The sequence below is a fragment of the Mchenga conophoros genome, linkage group LG3, assembly GCF_057382185.1.
Source record: "Mchenga conophoros isolate Kocher_MC1m ecotype Shallow Benthic linkage group LG3, M_conophoros_male_GT1.1, whole genome shotgun sequence".
In the NCBI taxonomy this organism is placed as follows: Eukaryota; Metazoa; Chordata; class Actinopteri; order Cichliformes; family Cichlidae; genus Mchenga; species Mchenga conophoros.
Window position 1 is genome coordinate 27,345,198 of NC_140528.1, and position 22,119 is coordinate 27,367,316.

The 22,119-nt window shown below is 42.8% G+C and overlaps 1 protein-coding gene and 1 pseudogene across 1 annotated transcript in view; one reads left to right on the plus strand and one right to left on the minus strand.

Moving 5' to 3' along the window:
* LOC146577945 (uncharacterized) overlaps positions 1–22,119 on the plus strand; it is a 160,995-nt gene that overhangs the window by 89,204 nt on the left and 49,672 nt on the right. The gene's annotated exons all lie outside the window — the stretch shown is intronic.
* On the minus strand, positions 12,617–14,081 carry LOC146577949 (alpha-2-macroglobulin-like protein 1; annotated as a pseudogene).

The following is a 22,119-nucleotide window of genomic DNA, read 5'->3' on the forward strand; positions in this document are numbered from 1 at the left end:
CCGCCGACGCATCAGAATCAGTGAGATGTCGCCTCTCTCACCCGACAGCACGGACACGGTCGGGGCTGAAAGCCGACAGCTCGCTGACTCTGATCTGCCGACGGGTCGAGCTTTGTGTTCACACCCTGATTTGCGCTGATTCTAAAGCTGTTGGTTTTCTCTCTCTATAAACAATATTGACCGAACCAGCAGCAAAAGAAGATCCAAACTACGCTTCACATAAACATCATCATGAATTCACTCTGACTTTTGCTGTTTTGCTTCCACCACAATAAAAAATTTGGAAATTGGAAAACGCTTAGCCGTGTCTCTAAAACCTCTGTAACTTGGCTCTCTTTTATAGCAGATAATCATCTTAAAAATATTCTGCAGTAGATCAAAAACGGAAGCTATCCGGTAGCTACTGAACAGCAGAAATTAGGCTTTCCTGTTGGAAGTCATTTTTGAAAAAAAAAAAAAAAAGCAGCCGACAGCGCTGTACACAACAGTAGACTGATGCGTAATAAGCAAGCAAATAATGCAGAAAACAGAGATTTGAGATGGGAAAATGGTCTAGAAGTACACTAAGAGAGAGAAAGAGTTGTGCAGGAAGTGTGCAAAGTTAGAGCAATCCATTTACCTGCTTTTTAATTGTTTGCAGTTTTAGCTGTTTGGTGGTAAAACAACATTTATATTTAAAAATCGATTTCAAAATGTAATGACTCGATATCACATTCAAATTCAATTTGATTTTAATCAGGAAATCAGTTTTTTTAAACCCACCCCTAACTGTATGTGATCGCTATCTGAAAACCTAAATTCTGACTATTACTTCAGGAGGAATAGCAATTTTTATGAATTCTGGACACCAGATACCTCACCTCGGCATAAGCTCATAGGTGAGGCTAAAATGCAAATAAATTTACCAAAATAAAAATCAATATTGTAAGGATAAGCTCACTCAATTGTACAGTTTTATGATCAGTTTTGATGATAATGCGCATGATGATATATTAAAACATGAAGATAACTGTATCTCTTAACTGTACTTATTGTACTTACATTGCCATGTTGATGACAGAGATCCACACAGTGAGGTGTCAGGAAAATCTTGCTCTGGAGTAAAACAAAAAAAAAAATTAATCCCATCTATTTCTAAAGAATTACATTTGGTAGATCTTTCTGTTCACACCGATCTGATGATTAGGAGAACAATTACAATCAGGATCTTCATTTTCAATTAGTTAAATGTTCTCTTTCTGTAACTTTATCTTGATCCCCTGATTCCAGCATTTCAAGTGATCTTACCTGTATTGTATCAGGAAGCTCTGTGATGCTGAGGATGCAGAGAAGGGAGGGTTGCACAGTTTTATACCCTCAGAGGAGGGACGATGAGACCATGCAATCACATGACTTTTTGGAAATCATAGAATTAACAGAAGGGAATTTGAGCAGCAATGTTGCCCCACCCCCTACTCATAACAAAACTGAAAGTGTTTCCACCTTGCATGTGTGTTTTTGTGTGTGTTGCAAAACAGTCTAAAGTCTGTCACAGCTTTGAAATGAAATGGGCAGCTTTGACAAAAAAAAATGACAAAAAAGTTGCTCTGTGGGAGCCCAGGAACAGAACTCACTTCTTACTGGGGTTATCACACACACACAGTGACATGAGACAGAGCAACAAAGCGGAGATAAAAACAGAATGTGCACAGGATCATGAAGGGACTATCCCAGACTGAATACTGGAGTTGTACCTAATCCTCACTCATCTGTTCCCCACTCATTTCCAGAATGGCATCAAGCTGTTTGCTTCAGAATCAGAATCAGAATCAGAATCAGAAAGGGTTTTATTGCCAAATGTTGAGCAGGTTTACAACATTAGGAAATTGCTGCGGTGCTTCAGTGCAAACATACTGTCATAAAAATATAAAAATAAGAATAAGAATTAAAAGTGCTTAGTAGATAGATATATACATGATATATACATGAGTGCAGGTGGTGATCAGTGCAAACAATGATGCAGTGAACACAGCGTAGGGTCATGTGTTAGTGGTGGGAACAGTCATACGGTTATTGTTCATGTGTCCAACAGCAGAGGGGAAGAAACTGTTCTTATGGCGAGAGGTTCTGGTGCGAATGGACCGGAGCCTCCTGCCTGAGGGGAGCAGGTCAAACAGACTGTGTCCAGGGTGAGAAGGGTCAGCTGAGATCCGAGCTGCACGCCCCAGTGTCCTGGAGGTGTACAGGTCCTGCAGAGATGGGAGTCTCTCTTCTCTCTTCACTCTGTTAACTTAAATACACACACAGACACACACACACACACACACAGCCCTGGACTTTTTGTTTCATTATGACAACTGTTAAACCGAATGGTAAACAGAGGGGGTAAAGCCTAGAAACCAGAGTTCCTTACTACCTCTCAAATCAAATCAAATCACTTTTATTGTCACATCACATGTGCAGGTACACTGGAACAGCACATGCGAGTGAAATTCTTGTGTGCGAGCTTCACAAGCAACAGCAAATACAATAACATAGGAACAAAGCAAAATACAAGAATGGGAATCTGAGATTTATAAGAATAAATATATGTACAAATATAAGAATGTATGCGCATTACTGAATATGTATACCAAATATGTGTATATACTTGTGTGTGTGTGTGTGTGTGTGTGTGTGTGTACATATATATAAAATAAAATAAAATATACAGAGGTTAGCAGTTCGATGTTGTGCAAAAAAATGGCATTAATGTACAGTATGTAGTGCATAATGTTGAAGTTCCAGTAGTGAAGCATGTCACACATATAACAGACCAGTGCAGTTACACACACCTCTGCTTGACATCAGGCCTCAAACAAAGACACAAAACACTAACTTGACTCTAAACAGAAGAAACGAGCAGCTGTTTCTGTTCTGTGCTTATTTATATTTGACACACATGCTTCTCTTTGTGCAAACACACATCGCACTATAAGGGTAACCTCGCACACAATGATTGGACAGCACAGTGATGATGCTGGGAGATCCTATACGCAGCAACACAGAAACACTGAGAACTTTAAACATTGATTATATTGAGATCAGCAGCCGACCCAGTCTAGATAAAGGCGAGCAGCTGGGACCGCTGCTGCACCAAAAACAGGTTTCAGTGTTTCCATGTGTTTGTGTGTGTGTGATGTCTTTACTTGTACTGGTCAATAGACTTTAGTCAACACATCATTGAAAGGTGTTCTACATGAAATAAAAACAGTGTTTGTTCCTCTGAAGCAGCTGCATTATAACCAATCTGCTCCTTTGTGGCCGTTTAAAACAGCCTTAAATAACTGTTGTTATATTTGTTGCAGCTTCTGCTCCTCTTGGACAGACGACTCTGGAAAAGACGTTTTTGAATTTCAACTTTTAACTGGATAAATATCGGATATATAAACATCTGCAACAAACTGATTCCAGCTTCTACCTCATGATAGGAATGTTTTTGTGGCTCAAGATGACCTGATATCTTTCATGATGGACACATTTGACACATGTTTCACATATTATAGACTTTTAGGCTCTACTTCACTTTCTATGAAGCTTCCTGCCGAGCCTCTGTGGATAAAGGGGAACTTAAAAATGTGTGAGGTGACTCTCAGAGTGCTGAACAGGTTGTTCACAACATTCACGTGTGTGCGTGAGAGATGCAGTGTGAGTGAAACTGTGGGATAAAAGCTGCTCGTTTAGAGCTGAAAGTAATTCAGGACGAGTCCCAACAGGTGAGAGAAGAGCGGCTGCAGGATGACTCCACACTTCAGTCAGTGGAACAAAGAGTCTGGTGCTTCGAGTGGGAGAAAACCTGCTGGGTGAGGACCAACGGTTAATGTTGTTAGATCTTTGTATGGGAGAGAAAAACCTGTTTAAGCTGAAACTGGTTTCTGTAACAGGCTAATTGTAAACAATGATCTGTTACACCCAGATTCTGAATTCATGCCAGCACTGAAAAACAAGCAGAGTTCCAGAAAGGCTGCTTTGTAAAATCGTGAATACAAACAGGATACAATGATTTATAAATCTGATAAAGTCACATTGATTCACAGCAGAACACAGAAAATATGTCAGATATTTAAACTGAGAGCTCGTTTTGAACTTGATTGGAGCAGCATTGCTCAATAAAAGGCAATGATGAAGCCAAAGCTGCAGAGAAATTATTTTCCAGTCAGCTCTTTACGAACCCACGGTTGGTCGGATGGGATATGATTACAATTTGGAGCGACTACTGGTGCAATTTTATTGGCCGGGCATTCGAGGGGGAGGGGCATCCTGTGTGGAGAGTCAGCTGCTGAATGGAAGTCCAGTCTGACCGCAGTGGCAGGGACCTCATTAGGTCAGTATTTCAATAACAAAGATCACAAGAGGAAACAAGAATTATGTTGTCCCAAAACAGATCAATTTTGTTTTTAGACAGGTTTATTTGTGGTGAAAATAAAGTTTTATAGAAATCCCTGAAAATGTTGTTTATTCTTCCAGGGTCATATATTGTGTTCCCAGATGAATCTTGAACAGTACGTATAGTTGTTTTTTCTTTATTTATTTTTAGCTGGTTTGCTAGAAATTGACCGGATCTATTACCACGTTAAAATTTTGTAAGCGTAGTGTTTGTACTAAGAAATTTTTTTAAAATTAATTATCTAATTTAATTCTAGTTTTGTTTTTGCATATTTTGTTCAATGTTTCCTGATCTTGGTCGCACGCGTAGGCTTCTTCTAGTGATTTGATGGTTTTTTTCTAATTCCTGAATATTTTTGTTTTCTTCTTTCGTTTTATGTGAAGAGAAAGAAATTATTTTACCTCTCATCACAGCTTTCCCTGCTTCCCATAGAACAGAAGCTGATGTTTCGGGAGTGTCATTATAGTCCAAATATGAAGTCCACTCTTTTTTAAAATATTTAATAAAGTCTTCATCTTTAAGCAGTGATGTATCAAATCTCCAGTTTTTTCTTGGCGTACATGTCCATTTATGTCAGTCCTTATGTTGGGTGAGTGCTGAGTGTTTGTATATGTGTGCGTGAGGGTGGGAATGCATGTTTGTGTCTGTGTGTGCCTGTTTGTCTGTGTCTATATGTCAGGTCGGGTCTTCGACTCCATCTCTCTGGGAACTCCCAGGCCCTCCAAAGCCTATCTCCCCTCACCACACTCCCTGCCGGTGACTGATGCCCTCAGGGGTCGGTGCATTGGTGGTTCTTGGTGTCCGGGGCTGGGCACTCAGGTATGTACCGGCTCACTGCCGGTGGCTACCTGGCGGGGCCTGGTGCCTGTTGCTCGGTCAGGCCTCCTCCGGGGTGCGGGGGGCCCTCGGGCCTCTGGGCCTGCGGCTCGGTTCACTCTGGCACAGCTGGCTGCCGGCAGAGCCGGCGGGCACGCCGGTGCAGCCCCCTCTAGCTTCTGCTCGGTGGCTACTGGGTGACGCCTCGTCTGGGGATCCTCAGCCCTTCCCATGAAGGTGGCACGGATGCCCCTCCGGTGGTCCTCCTTGGGCTCTCGCACTCTGGATCTGGATCTCCTCCATGTCTGCTTCATGCCCTGGGGGACGGGGCTATGGCTCGCTACATCCTCTTGCAGACCATTACATGTGGACACCATTTGAATACAAGCGGGCTGATCCACACAGGTGTGCACACGCGTGTTCACTGCTCGTAGACTTAAATTACACCTTTCTTGGCTGCTACTTCGAAGCACATTGTGCGCTGTCTGTCCTGCGTGCTGCACAACAACATTGAATATTTAGTATTTACTGCTGTTTACACTTAGCTAGATTAATGCGATGGTGTTGTGTTTAGTATGTTGCTCTGTTTTTTGTTTTTTTTTTGCTTGTTTTCTATTCTTCTCTCAACAGGTGATCCAGGAGATTTTTATTTTTTTTTCTCCCCCCCTTTCTCACTGTCCCTCTCCCCTTCTGTTTTTCCTTTCCTTCCTCTTTCTTTCTCCCTTTCCTATCCCTCACTCATGTCTGTCCCATCTGTAACATCTGAAAATAAAATATAATAAATAATAAAAACAAAGATCGATCAAATGGACCAATACGGCAATGCCACGATGATCCATTTGGCAAAGTAAATCCATTGGGTCTCCTTGTTGGTCTTCAGACAACAATTCTGACGGCTAAAGAACCAAATGGGACAGGCAAAAAAAAAAAAAAAAGGAGAATAAACCAGCTGTTCTCCAAGGAACCAGCCAAGGTGTACTCTCAGTGGCAGGGGAACGATATGAGAACAGCTTCACCAAGGTTGGAGACAGAGCAATACTGGAAGAGCATATGGGAGAAGGACGCAACCCATAACGGCAATGTTCAGTGGCTAGTGGATCTGAGGGCAGACCACAGCGACCTCCCTGAACAGGGTCCAGTAACCATCACAGTGGCAGATATCCAAGAAAGGGTCTCCAGTATGAAGAGTTGGACAGCACCAGGCCCTGACACGGTTCACACCTACTGGCTGAAGAAGCTGACTGCACTCCATGAGCATCTGGCAGTACAAATGAACCAGCTGCTAGTCGATGAGAGACACCCGGAATGGCTAACCAAAGGCTAGACAGTCCTGATCCTAAAGGACCCCAAGAAGGGACTGGTCCTATCCACCTACCGACCAATAACCTGCCTCAGTACCACATGGAAGCTCCTGTCAGGCATCATAGCAGTTAAGATGAACAGGCACATGAGCAGGGCACAAAAAGGGATTGGTAAGAATGTCAGAGGCGCAACACCTACACCCTGCCCGTGATCAGGTACCCTGCTGGAATAATAACCTGGCCAAAGGAGGAGAAAGGAGCCACTGACATCAAGACAACGAAGCTCCTGACCATGCATGGAGGGTTTCACCCTGAGGCGGTATGGTAAGCGCAAGGAAGGAGGCCGGGGACTGGTGAGTGTCAGCACCACAGTCCAGGATGAGACATCAAATATCCATGAGTATATCGGGAAGATGGCCCTAACTGACCGCGTGCTAAGTGAATACCTCAGGCAGCAGAAACCCAAGAATGAGTAGGAACCATCATGGAAGGACAGGCCCCTGCACGGTATGTACCACTGACAGATGTAGGAAGTGGCTGACAACCAGAAGTCCTACTAGTGGCTGGAGAAAACTGGACTGAAAGACAGCACAGAGGCACTAATCATGGCAGCACAAGAACAACCTGTATGTCATGTATGTCATTAATGTCATGAATCGCTGTGTGGCAGGAGTGGTGGACCCAAAATGTAGAACTCAGACACGGAAGTGAAACTTAAAGCGCAGCTTTATTGCTGGGAAAAACCTCGTACAAACTAAACTCACCAAAAGAAAACCAAAAGTCAGAACAGACGAACCAAGGACTGAAACACTGGAAAAGAAATACTAAACTGGAGCAGGAGACTAAACACTAGGAACATAGAAGCCGAACACACAGCTAGTTGAGGGTACGACGCAACAGGGAGCACAGGAAAACACAGGGCTTAAATACACAGGGGAGTAATTAGGAAATGGGCAAAAGGAGGGAGACAGCTGGGGGAAATTAGGCTAACGAGACAGGAGAAAGGTAAAACTGAACACGTTGGTTGTGTCCAAATTCATGGGCTGCATCCTCCTGAGGTCGCATTTGTAGACCGATTACGTCACAGCGACGCGCCAAAGGCTGTCCAAATTTGTAGACTCCTCCGAATGAAGCTGACAAATGAGTCCTCCTTTTCCCTGAATTTGAAGGATGGGTCGGGTGTGTCCTTCGTGGCCCACCATATCCCAGAATTCATAGCGCGGCCCAGCCAAACTCCAGTTTCCAACAATGGCGGCTGCTACTAAGTTTTAAAATTACTCATACTAATCTTTCTGAGTCACAAAATAAACTTTTAACATATTTTCAGGCGAGAAAGTAGTTGTGTAAACATCAAATATCTGCTCAGTTTATCAAGGTATCGCATATTTGCAAAAGTGCTTCGACGTTTTCGGAGACGTCTGCTACCCACCAGCTCGATAGCTAGCCGGGAGCTCGAGGGTCACGGATGCGGCCGAGAACGGCACAACTCCCAGCACATCATTTTCAGATCACCGCGGACTTTCGCTGCTCGGGTTAAACGTAATATATAAGTCACTTAGACAACCTAAAAATGTTATTGTTGGGCTTTTTTCAGTGTTTTGTTTGTTCGTGAGTAAATCGGTTTGGCTGAGATTAAAGTTATTAGATTAGATAAAATAAAACTTTATTAATCCCCCGGGTGGGTTCCTCCTTGGTTTTCACACAGCTGACTAAACGTCAAACAGGAAACTGATTAAACAGAAGTGTGAGACGGTCGAGAGTTTACGCCAGTGTCCTGTTATATTTTAGACAGCAAGGAGCAGACGGCTGAGTTTATTAAGCTAATCAGAAGGCTAGATCGTCCAATTTCACGGCCGTTTACTTCCGGCCTACCCGATCTTCTGAGGACCCGGCCCACGTAGACCGCGAAGGACGGGTCCTCAGGAGGATGCAGCCCATGAATTTGGACACGACCATAGACATATGACACAGACCTTCACAATAAAACAGGAAACTCATACACAGGGAACCAGACAAGACGTTGAACTAAACAGACAGATTCACAAACAGACGGGGGGACACCATAGACAGACAGATACAGACGCAGACCGAATATAACACGTAGAACTCAAACAATAATAATCATCATGATAATAAACTGGAAAATGATAATAATAAACTTAAAGCGCTGGGTCACCAACCCAGGACCATGACAGTTTTTTCATTTAGTTGAACGTGAAATGTTTGTCAGCAGGTAAACAATTAGTGTTGTACAGTCAGAAATATCAAGTTATTCTTAATACTGCAGACTTGCAATGAGTTGTCCTCACAGTCATCTTAAGTAAGCTTGATCCTATTTTCTTGAGTTCTGGGAACAAATGAGCTTGTACAGAGTACTCAAAAAGAATAACTTGTCCTAATTTAGCTAAGCTTTACTCAATTTTTTTGAGGCAACGAGTTTCCTTAATTTTTTTGAGTTCTGGGAACTAATTAGGTTTTACAGTGTGGTTGCTGGTTTGTCTGTGTATCTCCCTCCGTCGTCTCTGGGTGTCTCTCCATGTCTCACTGCATCTCCGTGTGTCTCTAGATTTTAGGTTTGTTTTCTATGCTTAGTTTTCCCAGTTTAGGTTTTACTCAGTTCTGCTTTTCGCCACTCTCGCCTTTGATGTTTGAGCACGCTCCTTCAATAAAGCTTCCTCACTTCAGTAATGTCTGCATCCTGGGTCCTTTAATAATTTACACACTGCTTGGCACGCAATCTGTGACAGGAACAGCTGTAAATGATTTGCAGGTCTGTGTGTCTGCTTCATGCGTCAAAAACCTTTGTGTGTTTTTGGTTCATAGCACCTCTGCGAGCAGCCACAGCTCAGGTTGATGTTTGAGTCAAGTCAGGACACAGAGCTCATGACCTTTTACCACCACCAGATATGACTGGAGCTAAAACCTGAGTCACTTCTCAAAGATCGGCTGCTGTGATATTAATTTGATCAATAATTAACCTGCAGCAGGATCCGACTCTAACACTCTGAACAACCCTGAGAACAAATCAGATGATGTGGGTGTGTCTGCAAGCTTCAAAAGATGAGCATTAAATACTTCACACCAGCAAAGAGTCTGAAGCTCACAGGTTAAAGATCAGCTGCCACACTGTCTACAAAAATTCCCTTTTCTAGAGCAGATAGCCTGACTGTGGGCGTCTCTGCAGCCATAAACACTTTAAACATTAAACACTGAACCATAAAAGAGTCTGAAGCTGCAGCTCACAAAGCTCAGCTGCTGTGCCTTCATATCAGTTTATATGAATCATTATCTTTTCCCTCTCTGCACATTCACTTGGCAGTGTAGATCGGCTGTTTTGACCGACCTACACTGTATGTTTCAAATGTTGTAAATAACCAAAGTCTTGAACTGGGAATGATTTGATTGTATTGTTGGTTTGGTTTCTCGTTCTATATTTCCATGTAGATGAATGAAGACAGATTCACTCTTAGCTTTTCAAGGTATGGTCCACCACGTCTATGCTTTCTGCCTCTTCCTGAGATCACCCCAATGATTTTCCATTGGTCTGAAATCTCGCATGATATTGTGATATTGAGAGTCATCTGGCATTAAGGCAGCTAACCACTCTTACTAGATTGTATCACATCATCTCAACAAGAACTGAGAAGTGTTAAGTTTCATGCAGATCGTATATGATTTACTTATGTTCACGTTAGAAACATGCTTTGTTCAAACTCTTATAAATGTAATAAGCATCCAGTTTCTCTTTTTGAGTGAATGATTAAGAAGAACAGACAGAGTGTTTCTATATGGAAATAGTTTCTGATTCATCTTCAGTCCATCGTCTGATTAACCTGACGTTCATATTTCTGAGGGGGAAGTAAATGATTCCTCCATCATTTCTGTGTTGCAACAATTGGACTTCTGCTGTGTTGCTATTTGAAACCGTGTTTTAAGTATTAAAAAACAAACCCGGTCTTCCACATGGGTGTGTCTGCAGGTTTCAGCACTGTGAACATTAAACACTATAAAAGACTCATACGTTCCTGTTCAAAGGTCAGCTGCCTTTAGATCAATCATTAACCTGCAGCAGGTTCCAAGAGTTTCACTTTCAGGAGGAGAAGATATCAATGAGTCACATAAATGAGAACTACAAAGTCTGTGACACACAATTTACTGCAAACTGCATGAAATCTAACCTGAAGAAATCCAGTCTTCTGCCTGTTGTGGCTGTGACAGCTGCTCGTAGGAGAGTTTGTTTTTAGGAGGTGCAGATGTTCTCAGAACGAGTGTGTAATCGTCTCTTTGTGTAGACGCTAAAAGCTGTGAAGCAAAACTCTCTGCTCTGAAACTCTTCACTCCGTCCTCACGCTGAGAGTTTAGAGGCTGAACTAGTTCCTCCATAACACTGTTTTCATGAAACAGAGCAGAAATGAGCTTCTGTTTCTCAGCAGTGCGCACACAGAGAGCCACTCCTCTCTGCTCAATCTGAACAAATCAAAGTGAAACGTCTGTGAAAACACAGCTGCTGATTTTAAGATTGGATTAAAGCCTCAATGTTTCACTGTCAGATTGAAAAATAAATGAAAATGATTTGAAGCAAGCAGGAGGCAGATTTTCACAATAAGAGCACTTTGATCTTAATTCACTTAATGTCAAACTGTCACCAACACTGCTGTTTTGTCTCCATCTCTGAGCAGATTCAGGCATTACTCAAATATTAAAGGCTTTTTATTACTATACTTTTCATTAGTCTCCAGGTTGATGATTATAAACAGAATTATTAAAGGTTTTATCATTTCAGGCTGAAAATCAACATGAATTTGGTTCTAAACAAAGAAGCTCCTTTAATGTGTGTCATTAAAATTCTCACAGACCTCACAGAATATTTATAACACATCAGCAATAATCAGGCCTGGGATCCTCCTGGTTACAAACAGGGTCCAGGACTGGGACACTCAGGTGGATCCTGCAGGGTCTGGTTCAGGAAACGGTTTTAGTAGAAAGGTATGATTTCATTTATTTGAAGAGATCAGAGCATCATTCTGATTATTAAGCTTAAGTCAAACATACTAATGTGCACGGCGCCGTGACACTTAATGATCTGTTACTGTACATTTGTCACATGTGTGTATTTGTTGTTGTATTGTTGCTGCCATGATGCATCACATGGGACCATCACACTACCACCACCATATGTGACTGTTGCTATGAGGCTCCTTTTCATTGATGCTGTGTTAGCTTCAGATGTAACAGGACTCAAAGCTTTTGTCTCATCAGTCCACAGAGTCTTTCCCAAACGGGATCATCAACATGTTGTTGGACGATGTGAGACCATCCTTTGTGTTCTTCTTGCTCTGCAGTGGTTTTCTCCTTGGATTCTCTTTCTTATTGTTCAATGATGACCTTAACTGAGGCCTGCAGCTCTTTCATGTTGTTCTGGGCTCTTTGTGAGCTCCTGGCTGTGGGAGAGACGAGGAGGATCCTGGTGCAAGAAGCACAAATGGATGCAGTTTGTTCACACTCAAAGGGACCAAAACCAGATTTATGAACGTGTCATTTCTCTGAGTCACTGATGGAAACATCAGCTTGTATGAACTGTTCAGTCTGATGGATCCTCTGAAGTGTGTCAGTGTGCTGTTGGAGTAAAGTTTAGTTAGACTTGGACCTGGTTGGTAATAGTCATAGATCTTGACCACGGCTGGCTTCAGGTTGTCCACTGGGAGCTCCTGGATGATCTCTAAGCTGTGGTTGATGGGTGTGTCCTTTGATAACTGGACGAGACAGAAACAATCGCAGACACAGTTTGTACCAAAGATCATCATCTGGTGTCCCCACGGTGACTTTCACTTACCTCCTCTAAGTACACCAGAACGTGATCCTCCTTTTGCTCAACACGACTCACCAGGAGGCCACGTTTGAGCTGTGAGGAGATTACATCATCACAGTGATCACATGACGTGTTGGTAGAGTCTGTCTAATTCCTCACACTCTGGGACCATCCAGGACCACCATGTTTGTAGTTTTCTCCTCCCACTGTAGCTGTGTTTGAACAGTGTGTGCACACATGCTCTTCATCACCCACAGTGACTCCACGCTGGTACAGAGCTCTCCTCTAACCTGTCACGTACTTACAGGGATGGATTTCCACAGTCAGTCTGGCAGATCCACCTGTGGGCTCCACCTCTGTGTGGACTTTCACACTGAGAGTGGGGACATCAGCAGGTGTTGGGATGTTGTAGGTGCACAAATCTGGGAAACAAACAGAACCAATCACAGCTCAGTGCAGTGCTGTCACTTTTCTACACCGTGACACTTTAATATTTATATCTCTATATTTATCTCTTTATCTTAATATTTATCATCAATATGTTTTTAGTGTGCAGTTCTTACTGTCAGCTCTAATGTTGTCTATGAAAACACATTTATTACATGTGAAAATGCTTCTTTAGCGTTTTATAAGTACGAAGAAACAAAGAAAGCCTTTGTTTGACACCAACCAGGACCTGGTCACATGATGCTGTCACTGACCTGCACTGAAGCACATGCAGCTTCACTTCCAGCCTGTATTTTCCTGACACGTCCTGCAGCGCCTCCTCCTGGTAGAGCAGTTTGTTGCCCTGATTTACATCAAACGTCAGCTGACTGCTGGAGCCTGAACTGTCACTGTGCTCCAACCTTCAGCACTGAACACCAGAGTGGAGTAGAGAGCCAGAGCCTGAAGAGCCACCACCGTGTCCTACAGGATGGATTCATGTTGACATGAAGTTCAAACTGCCTGTGTCACTTCAACACTCTCACAGAAGAGTTTCTAACCTTCACTTCCGGCTTAAATAAAGGTTAAACAGGTTAAACATGTTTAACAGAGATGATCTCAGAGAAACAAAGTAGAGAAATCACAGGTATAAACTTACAGACTGCAGCTGAGCTGTTATTTACAGGCTGTTGCGTGTAGTTGGTGCACAGAAGGCTGTTCTGTTAAAACAACACATCTTTAGACCAAAGTCAATTTCATCTTGTAAATAAAGAATAAAAACATCCTGCCTGCTAAAACACGTCTGCATATCTGAGAGAAAAGCAACAACACGAAAGCTTCAGGATTATTTCTTCTGATTTGGTCCAGGACGGTATATGAACTCAAAGATGAGCTTCATACTGTTCGGGTGGTGTCGTACCTGTGTGGAGGAGAAGCCTCCGTAATAGTTCTGCTGCCCAGTCAGCCACCTGATAATACCAGAGGCATATCCCAGATCCTCAGCAGTCGGGGGAGTTTGGCCAACAGCACATAAGAACTGATCTCCACTGACAGGGAGGCTGATGTTTCTGCTGCTGTGTGAGACCAGTAGAGGAAACCTCCTACAAACACAATAACAGTCACAGTGATGCTAATAAAGCCTGAATGATGTCCTGCTAAAGGATGACTCACCTTCCCTCACTGCAACTGTGTCTAAGTGCTGCAGAAGGTGAGCGCGGGTCTCCACGTCTCCTGCCAGAGTGAACACATAGGCCAGCAGAGCTGTAGTGTAGGTGTTGCTCAGGTCACTGAGAGACTCCTTGAGACAAGCCAGGCTCTGGATCATCTGGGGCTGTAGATGCTGAGTCAAAGCTCCGTTCACTTTTCGAGTTCTTAAATCAGCGATGAAGAGGACGGGTTCAGTGTTCGTTCAGCCATGTGATGCTAATGCAATACAACTATGACTGCTACTCTGCTACTCATCAGAAATGCTCAGCTGGCTGCCAGAGGAGCCCGCCTTCCTTGTGTGATGTCTTCCTTAGCAGAATGGGAACAAGCCTCCCTCTCCTAAAGTTGGATTTGAAGTAAACGACAGAGCATTTAACCTCAACCTGTTCATAGTTACTCACTCTGTGCTGTTGCTGTGGTTTCTGATTTGGAGTAAAGTGGCTAAACTGTTATACATAAACACACTTCATTAATTTCAGAGCTGATGAGACTCTACGTGCATCAGATACTACACTGTTCCAAAAAATAGTAATGTCAAATGATTTTACTGTGTATTTTACAGTTGTGTACTGTTTTTCTAGAATATCATTACATTTACATAAGTAGACTGTGATCTGACACGTCAAATGTAAAATAACATAATATCAGTGTAAATGTAATAAAACACAATTTACTTGTTTGTTAAATATATTTTGTTGTACATATGCATATTTAGATCGTAAAAATACGTCCAGGAATGTCTCCCATCATGCCTTGGAACATGTGCTGCTGTTTAGATGTTCTTGTTTTATTGTTTATGGTTACGTTACTTTTGACTGTTATCTTGAATGTTGTGTTCACGCCGTGGTGCAGCGTCACTGACAGTTGTTGTTTTGTAGAGAGATTGCTGTACCATGAGTGACTTCTGCTGTGCTGTTGTTGAACCTTGAGGCACATTGTAGCACAGCAAGTGTTTTAATGAAGAGCTCCCCCTACCGGCTTGGGGTTAAATAACAAGCTCAATCTCTCTCTGTGAGCTTCTTTGCTAAGATTTCTCTGCATGCTGCAATGTAAAACATTGCACGGACACGCTGTGCTAATTAAATATTTTGAAAAAGAAATGTAGAGGTAGGAATTGCAATTAATATAAATAACGTGACGCTAAGCATCGGCCAGTGAATGTGAACTAACAACAAGGTCACGGGTATGGCTGCGACTGTAGGAAAAAAACCCTAATATGAAGGTATTTTACTGTGAATTTGACAGTAATGTTCTGTTCTTGTAGAATATCATTATAGTTACGTAAATAGACTGTGACTTCACATTTTGAATGTAAATTAACGTTAAATCACTGTAATGTAATACAACATAATTGTCATGATTATTAAACATATCTGTCTGTACATATGCATATTTAGATTGTTAAAATACATTCACATATGTATCATGATTTCACAAATATCTGTCCGTTATTTGAAAGATTGAACTGTTGAATTCAAATGTAATACTATGGAAAAGTATATGACATGATCCCTATAAGCTTGTGTTACATCACATAAGTATTATTATCATTGCTAGTTAGGCCGTTCGTGGCTCAAGAGTTGGCAGTTCCCCTTGTGATCAGAAGATTACCGGTTCGAGCCCCGGCTCGGACGCTCTCCGTCGTTGTGTCCGTGGTCAGGACTCTTCACCTACTGCCTACTAGTGATGGCCGATGGTGCGATATGGCAGCCTTGCCTCTGTCAGTCTGTCCCAGGGCATGCAATCAATTATTTTTTAAACCAACTGTTAACTGTATATTTCTGTACATTTACGTATTATGATTCATATTTCCACATTCAGTGACCTTGTTTATAGGTAATTTCATTGCTTTGGTCACGTAAAAATGTTCCTAATTTAATGTCTAAAAGCACTTGGAAAAGGCAAGATCCCATGTGAAATTAGCGCAACAAACTCTATTTTCATTACTGAAAATAACCGTATTTTTATGCGACAGTTATTTTCTGTTATTTTACGGTCATATTTTGGCGCCCCAGCGGCCGGAATATTACCGTTGTTTTAGGATGTTTTTTTTAACAGTGTAGCACAGATGTTAGTGGGAGAAGCACTTTTCTGGTGTAACATCTGTAGAAATCTCAATTATTGTATTAACAGTGTGTTTTAGTTTGGTTTCTCTGACACATCATACACCTCAAAGAATGGTAATACCCTCACAGGTCTATTTGAACTTTGTCTGACCACAGTGTCATATTCTTCTCTAGAAAACTGACATTTAATGGCAGCTCTAAATAATTTTGATTGGACTAGCATACCATCCTATGATGACACTAATAAATGTTGTGATCTATTATACTCTGCTATTAAAGGGGTCTTGTCACAGTTTCAGAAAGAGAGCCATTTAAAGAAATGAGTTTATTCCTTGCCTTGGATTAATACTGAGTGTAAGCAGCTTGTGACACTATTATCTAATATCTACAACCCATGATCATCTGGATCATCACAGGATCCTTTAAAAGATCACAACAAAGAACTTTAATGGACAAACAGAAATCTTCTTTCATTAAACCCAGTGTGAGAAGAATAGGAGGCAGAGTTCCTGATTCAGTGACTCAAACAACAAAGACAAAACTCCAAAACACAGACTTAACAATGTGGTGTATGCTGTACAGTGCAGCGAGGAATGCCCAGACCTCTACATTGGAGAGACCAAACAGCCACTTCACAAGCGCACAACATAGAAGAGTCACCTCCACAGGACAAGACTCAGCAGTCCATCTGCATCTTAAGGATAAAGGACACTCTTTGAGGATGCCAATGTTCACATTTTGGACAGAGAGGACAGATGGTTTGAAAGAGGAGTGAAAGAAGCATCTATGTCCACTGTGAGCGACCATCTTTGAACAGAGGCGGGGGTTTACGACACCAACTCTCTGCCATCTATAATCCAGTTTTGAGATCCCTTCCCAGACGCCTTAACGCCCACTCACATCCTGGGCCATCTGACCTCAGGAAATCACATGATAGGGTGGGGCCAGGTTTCACAACGAGCTCACCCAAAACTCTGGCTGATTGGGACCCACACCCATTTTTTTATTTTTTTATTTTTTTTAAAGTATTAGTTTGAAATAAGTATTCAGGTTATTCGTGCCTTTCTGAATACCGTATTCTGGTTGGGCTCTCCTCCTAGTTGGGATCATTGTCCTTTGCTGCTGCATGTATTGTACAGCCATGAGGAGCCTTAATGATGCAGCTGCATTATTTATCCACCATAACAGAGGTTAGTGTTCAGCTCTGTCACCACTCTGGCCACATGTTGCCACACTTGTACTTCCAGCTCTGAGCTGCTGCTGCTGAACACGTTACTTTTGTAATTATGTCTCCAAGCAGCATCACAGCTTTCAGAGAAGAAAAAAGCATCATTTCCTGATAATGTGTGATGTGCTTGTACGAGATGTAAAGACTGGTAGTTTGAGGAAATCCTTTCAAAAACATATTTGCTTGCTCAGAGCAGTGAGCCTTCTTGTAGATTACAAACAGGATTGGAGTGATGAGGTACGCGGTGCTGTACGGCTGTCTATGGGACGACCTGTACATCAGAACCAGCCCAGACCCAGACATCTACCAGCACAAGTACAGAGCCTTTATCTCACATGTCCGAGCATTCGTTCACCTTCATCTGTCTGTTCTTACTGACAACTCTTCATCCAGTCCACCTTAAACACAGTGGCTGTGTTGCTGGGATGGGAGTTACCTCATGGAGCTGTCATTGCAGTAAAACTGATTTTATTTCAGTCCATATGAATGCATGTAGCTCTGTGTGGAGATCCTTGTGTACATATTGAAACCTGTCTGTTATCACTCAGCCAGGCTTTTCAATCAGCTGTTTTTTTTAATACGTGACCTTTGAAATGAGAAATGAGAAAGCTGGGTGAGTTTAACTATCACAAGAATGAAATGGTGCCAATGTAAAATCCTTGTATTCTGAGTAACTTTATGATTGGCTGCATGTGATGTGGGGACATGGGGCAATTATAACAAAACAAACATAACTTAGGCTGCGTGTAAATGGGCTCTGTGCAACTTTGAATCAGCTCCTGTTGGTCTCCAGGTTCTGGAAACACTTCCAAGCAGAGCTGCCGCTTTCCAGGCCGACTGGGAACAGTTCCCAAAGCAAAATCCATGACACATTTGGGTTACCTTCTCTACATGGGTGCCAACTTTCATTACGTTTCACTCATATTATACAGTATATACCATATAGCAGCGGTGCCCACGGACCGGTTTAATGTCAGACAGTATTTCCACGGATATGGCCTTTAAGGTGTCGCGGATCAACACAACAAAATCAAATGATACGACCGAGACAAAAACTGGTACAGTTTTTAAATATAATAATAAACACGAATTCACTGCGCAATTGTGTAACTTAGCCTCCTGACATGCGCCAACAACATTGAGAGTAACATCCTCTCTGACCCTTAATGCTCTCTGGTCGCTATGGTAACGCGTAAAGATTTCTTTCAAAATAAGACACAACTACAACACGAGAAAAGAGCGATGGAGTGAGTGGGTGGTGCTGTCAGCAGTATTGTACTAAACACAGTCAGTATGAAACAAAGATCCAGTGTTTCCTGTAAAGCTGTAAAGGCCGGGCAGCGCTGCTGTGCTGGGCCCCGGTCTGGATGGGCCTGGGCCCCCTTTCCCTAGCGGGTCGCGGAGTATGGGGGTGCCTACTGGGGTCAGCGGGGGAGCTGGCATGAGATCAAAGAGCTCTGCTTGGTGCTTTTTGCTGTTGTAGTAGAATTGTCTGGTTCCAGCGGTGGGTCTGTGCTAGACGACCCATCACCAGCTTTTTCCAGCTGTTTCCACTGGTTACCAGTACGTGGTAGAATCCACTTCCAGATCTGGTTGTCTTTAAATCTGTGAATGGATTGGCTCCATCTTATCTCTCTTTAACAAAAGAATCCAAGTGGAGCCCTCAGGTCTGCAGATAAGCAGCTTCTGACCAGAACTAGACGTAAAAACAGAGGTGAGCTTTATCGATGGCTGCAGCCAAACTCTGGAACAGTCGCCCTTCACATCAGGTCGTCACCAACACTGGACATTTTTAAAAGCCGGTTGGAAACACATTTGTACTCTGTAGCTTTCAATCCTGACCAGTCTTTATAGTCATTACTGTGTATGTTTCCTATTTTCTCTCTACTCTGTGCAGCACTTTGGCTCAAGCTGTTTTTAAATGTGCTGATAAATAAATGTAGATTTCTTTGAATAAAACAGTGGAGCCGAGCTTTGAGCTCAGTGTGTAACAGTGTGTGTGTGAGAGCCATGTAATGTCCATGTGTGCGTGCTGACTGTGCTGCTCTGACCCCCCTCCTCCTTTCAGGGTGGAGCCTGCTGGAGTCCGATGGTTGAGACCAGGTCTGAGGAAGTGTAAGTGTGTTTTTAATGGGATTCATGAAAACAAAGCAGCACACATTCAACCATCTTCATCATGTCAGGAGTCATCATCAAAGTGTCAATCAATGAACAGATGATGGATCAATAACTGCAGCTGGATTGTGTTTGTTCTCTCCATCAGATTCCTGTCAACTCACAATCGACACAAACACAGTGCACACAGAGCTCCAACTGTCTGACAACAACAGGAAGGTGACACATGTGGAGGAGGTTCAGTCATATCCTGATCATCCAGACAGATTTGATTACTGGGCTCAGCTGCTGTGTAGAAATGGTCTGACTGGTCGCTGTTACTGGGAGGTCGAGTGGAGAGGAGACGTTTGTATATCAGTGAGTTACAGAAGCATCAGAAGGAAAGGAGGCAGTAAAGACTGTGTGTTTGGATGGAATGATCAGTCCTGGAGTCTGGACTGTGATTATAATGGTCCTCGTTATGTCTGTCACAATAACAGACAAACACTCATCTCCTCCTCCTCCTCCTCCTCCTCCTCTGTCTCTAACAGAGCAGCAGTGTATGTGGACTGTCCTGCTGGCACTCTGTCCTTCTACAGAGTCTTCTCTGACACTCTGATCCACCTCCACACCTTCAACACCACATTCACTCAAACTCTTTATCCTGGGTTTAGACTCTGGTATCCTGGTGCCTCAGTGTCCCTGTGCTGAGTGGAGTGTAAAGAGTGTCTCCTGTTACAGAAACACTCTGACTGTTGAACAGATAGTTCAGTCTGTACATGTCTGTCTCTTTCACTCACAAACACGTTTTCAGATTCATGGATTCAATCAGTTGATGTTTGAAACTCTTCTAAATGATTCCTTGTAAACTTCTTCCTCTTCAGTCACAAACAAACAGGAAGTGATGTCACATGTGTTCCTGTCCACACAGCAGAATGAGTCTATTGCTGACAGTGATGTACAAACAGAGTGAGCATTTCTGAGGCCCAAAATAAACTGAGTAGTTCACTGAATGAACAATGGACTGTGAGCTCAGTTCCTTCATCATTAGTATGGATTATATATGTATATGTATTATATTAGTATCATATATATCAGGTGCTGCTGCTTTCAGTCATTGTGCAAATGTGCTGTTTGTAAGGTTGTAAAGCTGCAGTCAGCTGAGACTGAAGAAGTCACCTGATCAGTGAGCAAACGTTTCTGAAAACGTCCAGATGAACAGAATCAACCTTTTGGGATCAGCCAGCAATGCAGCATCATTGTTGTTCAGCTTCAGAGGTTTGCAGGAATGAACTGATGAGCAGAAACAGCTGCAAAGTCCAAGAAAATACCAGCTGGAGTTCAGCTGCATTTGAAGAAGTCAAAGAAAAGTAAGGATGGCAAAGGGCGACGTTTTCTTCCAAAGAGCTGCAAACATGGTCGACGCCTCATTAGAAGAATCATCTGGACATTTGTGAGGAACTCTAACCAAGAAAGCAACGTCACACAGATCCAACAGACAGTTTCCATGACTGCAAGTGTTCAGTGGAAAAATGCTACATTGCATTATTGCATCCTCTCACCACAGGAGGCGCTGTTGGCACCACTGATTGCTGATCAGCTGTTCTCTGATGATCTGATTGATACTGTGAATAACGGGACTCACTGAACTCTGTGACACAGTGAAGATTACAGAGTTTAACTTCAACATCTGACTGACGTCACACAGACAGAAGGATGAACCAGTGAGGCACAGAACACAGTTACTGGAGATACTGGATCAGCTCCATGTGAACCTCTGATGGAGAAGCTGCTGAGCCAGAGAAACATCAGGACATGACAGCAGCTGCACTTATCTAACAACATGTAGCAGAGCTGATCTATGTTAGAGGATCTATCACAGCAGCTGAAGCCAAAGTCCAACACTGGATACCAGCTGAGCCTGTGCTGAGTGTAGTGTTACAGGAAAAGGGCAGAAACACTGGTAGCTCCCAGTGATGCTGACTGGGGCACAGAGCTGAATGATGCAGCATCAGGACACTGTTTCAGTCTGACTGACAGAGAAACCTGTAGCTGTATCTACATGTGAGGCAGAGGCCACACAAGCAGCTTTCTATGTTTCACAGTGACTGAGATCTTCAGTGGGGGTGGACATGCTCCTGTACAGACCTCTGAGGAGAACCAAGGTGCAGTCAAAGAGTCCAGTCTGTCCTCACAGATGTGAACATGTGCTTTCATCAGGTCTGCTGTCAGCTAGCAGGCTCACATCAGAATCACTGTTCCTGAAAAACACAGTCTGTGTGACATCATCAGTCAGCTGATGGTCCCAGATCTGAATGGTTTCTGTCTCTACTGAGGAAGTCAGAGAATATCACTGAGGTGTGGATCAGGTCTGAGTGAGCTGTGGAGGGACAGCTTTAAACCGTCCACAGGTCTCACGTCCTGCTCAGTCTGGTAGCAGACTAATCAATATTAATCGATATTAAAACAATGAAAGGCCTGAACTACTTCAGTTGTGTGTAATGAAACTAAAATATATGAAAGTCTAATGTTTATCAGTACATTACAGGAAATAATGAACTTTATCACAATATGGTCATTTCTTGAGAAGGACCTGTATTTTTGTCAGAAGACATTTGCTGATATTTCTTCTCCTGTGTGTTAATAAACTCATCGTTTGATTGATCTTCTGGGGCCTCCGTGGTTTGTTTCACTGCTCTACATTGATTGATTTCGCGACACTAGGGTGTCCTACATTTAGCTTGTTGATTAGCTACAATCACAGCATT